Below are 3,616 nucleotides of genomic sequence, written 5' to 3' on the forward strand. Positions count from 1 at the left end.
GCATAATATATATCGGTATCAAATACTTCTTAATTAATTATATATTTTTACCAAAGAAATAATAAACAATAAAGAAAATGTTATTCATTTTGAATTATAATGTTATGATAATCAATAATTTATTTGATTTTACTGTTGGTGTTAAATTTTTTTTAAGGTAGCCAAAACAAACTTTTACATTGTTTGCTAGCATTATATATATATATATATATATATATATATATATATATGATAGCAGAGAATTATCTTCAATACAGGATCACTATGGTAAACCCCAAACAGACAAGTGCACTCGCCTTTCCCAAATCATACTACATATCATAATGCTATTTCATGGGCCAAAATTTGTAGCGCATTTCGCTTCTTGTAATAATATTGCAAGTCAATGCAGAAGACCAAATGCAAGGCACAAGCTTCTTGTGACAGCCCCACCTTCCCTTAGGGTGTACCCTAAGGGTTAGCGAACTGCCTGCCCAACTCTCGCCAGAACTACTAAGCCGAAAACACAATTATCAAACCAAACGATGCAACAGAACTTCGATTATACGCTCCAACAAAAAATGAAAAGAACTGAGGCCCCGACAGAATCCGGCCAATGTGAGGACTCGCAAAAATATTTATATTTTCTTAAAATTTCCTTTTATTTTGCATAAATTAGTTTCTAATATCTTTACTACTCATTTACCTCTCCAATGGTTGGAATAAAGAATAGAATTAAGAGTTTTCCCTTTTCTTTTATAGTTAAGATAAACTAGGATTTTTACGTCTTTTTGTAATGTGAGTAATCCGTACGGAGTGTGTACTAAATTTAGTGATTAAGAGTGAGTTTTAGATGATATTAAGTATGTGATTAGAAGTTATAATAATAAGTTAGTGAATCATAAGTTAAAACCCTAGTACGTGTGAGTTAAGGAAAAACAGTATGAACCGATGGGTACCATTTGTTACCGAGTGAACACACCTCTTGACCACCACTTCATTAACTTAATCTCATTGGTATTAGTGAAAAAATATCATCCCTAATTATCCTAGAGAGAGAGCCGAAATTCTTGACTAAAAAAAAGAAAGGAAAAAGAAAAATTTTGAGGAATGATCTTGGAGTGACACTTGGAGAACATCTAACCATCTTTGACCTAAACAAATTCCTATCACCTTGACCTTCTTGGAGCTTCATTTCAGCCTCCATTTCTGCCCATTCCAGCCATGAGTGAAGAGAGAAAAGAGAGAAGAAAAACCACTTCATTTCAATATTGATTTCTAGCTTAGTTGAGTGAAAATCAAGAATCTAAACCGATTAATCTCTTCTATGGACCCTTAGGAAGCTTGGTGTGCTAAAAATTTGGAAGGAAAGGTTGAGGTTTCTCTTACAAGCACCTTTGGCAAGGTATTAAGGCTGTTTGTCCATTTTCTTTCCCTTAATCTTGTTTAAGTTTGTATAACAACTTATATTCTTGGTTAGTGATAGTTGTTTACGTAGTTTTGATGATTATGGCGAATTTTTTTGAGTTAGGGTTTGAATTGTTCAGCTGTATTTCTTATTGTTTAGATAGCATATGATGTCTATAAGCTTGGATAGGATGTTGGAGTAGTGCTTCAAGACATGAATAAGAAGTTTATACCTTGAATTCATCAATTTCCAGCTTTAATTCATCAATAAGAAGTTCTGACCAGTTTCATTTGGCCATGATGGAGACTTAATTGAGTTTAGCTCAAAACATGAAAGTTGTATAAAATGATGTTATATAGATGTCTGTAAAATTTCAGTCTAATCCGAGCATTGTATCATGTAAAATGACAAAAATACCCTTGACTACCAAAGGTATAGTCTTGCGGACAGTGTTGGGATTTCACGATTCTGGCCTCGTTTTCACTTTGGTGCATATCAAATTAGCATTTTGACAAAACATAAAAGTTGTAGTCCTATGTTTTAGCTTTCCAATGCATCTGAAAACGCCTCAATCAGACTTTTGTAGCCTGCGTTATTGTCATTTGAACTCGGTGCTGATAACCAGCCCGATAGTGAAATTCTGGTTCTGTAATCTGTAAATTCGACCTAGATAAACTATGAACTGGGTTGAGTTATCTACATGAAAGTTGTATCCCTTTGTATTATCTTCGAAACAGTATAAACTGTACCCCAATCCGATAAGCGTAGCTTCGATTGTGACCGATACGCTAAGAGACGTCAAATCTGCTATTTAACTATTTGCCTTTAACATTGATTTCCGGTTGCCTTGTTAAGACATGTATTATAATTGGATTATTTTGAGCCTGGTTGAAGGGATATTTTGGTAACATTGCCTATGTGTGACATTGGGGATGATTTGAGGAAAATGATGAAGCCATAAATGGCTGGAAATTAGATAAATATAAAGGGCATGCTGCCCAAATTTTCACTTGAGGACTAGACGTGTGTAATTGTGGTTTGAACGAAGAGTTCAGGTTGAATTGTTATGTTATTTATTTTTCTATGGATGTAAGTTACTTTCCCGAGCATTGAGTGAGTAAGTCCTGGCGAGAGCTAGGCAGGCGACTCGCTAAACCCTAGGGTACGCCCTAGGGGGAGGTGGGGTCGTTACAGGTGGTATCAGAGCACCTAGCTCATGCGGGGAGAGGCTTCTCGGACTGTGGGGATTGGCTTGTTAAGTGTGGAAGAAATGTCTGTTGTTGGGGATCTTAGATATGTATGTTGGGTAGAAATCTCAAAAGTGGTTGAATTCCTCTTGAGCCTAGCTAACTCGAGTGGTGGAGTACCATATTTGCGGATTCCTGTACCCGAGTACCAAAGACTGATACCTTTGTGATACATCGGTATCCCGAGTAACATTAGGATAAGTTTGGATGGCGAGAGCCAAGGCATGGGGGATGCAAATAGTCTGGACTTGGGATATATTGAAGATATTAGTGAGATTGGGGACCCTTACTATTCACATGTACGTACTTGGTTGTACTTCATCAAGTTTTGATTAAGTGTAGTGCTTGAACAATACTTAGGGTTAATGTCCCATAGGATATGAGACTTGCTCTGATATGTATATAAAGTATGTTATTTCCAATGTGCTCTATTATTTTTCGTTTTATGATTTGAAAATGCTTCTATCGGTCTTTATAGCTACTTTATTTTGCTTATACTTATATAGGAAAAGAAGTATGGAGGGTAGACGGAGTCAAGGATGTGGAACTACCCAAGGACGCGGTTCTAGCCGTGGCCGTGAGGCTAGATAGGTACAAGAACCTATGCGAGAACCGAGAGAGGAAAGAGGTGAAACAGTTGAACCGCAACCTGGACCCAGAGTGGAAAGGGGGGGACCAGGTAGCAACGACAATTCAGCAAATGACCAATATACTTGCTCGACTAGTAGAGCAGCAGGGTCAAGCCCCTGTTAATCAACCCAGGGATCCTGAAATAGGGCAAGATAGGGCATTAGAGAGATTTCAAAAGTTTTTCCCTCCTAAGTTCCTGGGAGGGCCGGACCCTGAGGAAGCTGAGAGGTGGTTAGAAACCATGATCAATATATTCGCTGTTTTAAACTACGTAGAGGAGAGACAGGTGCAATTTGCTATTTTTCAGTTTAAGGGACCAGTCAGGACCTGGTGGAATGTAGTTAGAGCAAAT

Source organism: Coffea arabica, chromosome 6c (assembly GCF_036785885.1).
Source record: "Coffea arabica cultivar ET-39 chromosome 6c, Coffea Arabica ET-39 HiFi, whole genome shotgun sequence".
NCBI lineage: Eukaryota > Viridiplantae > Streptophyta > Magnoliopsida > Gentianales > Rubiaceae > Coffea > Coffea arabica.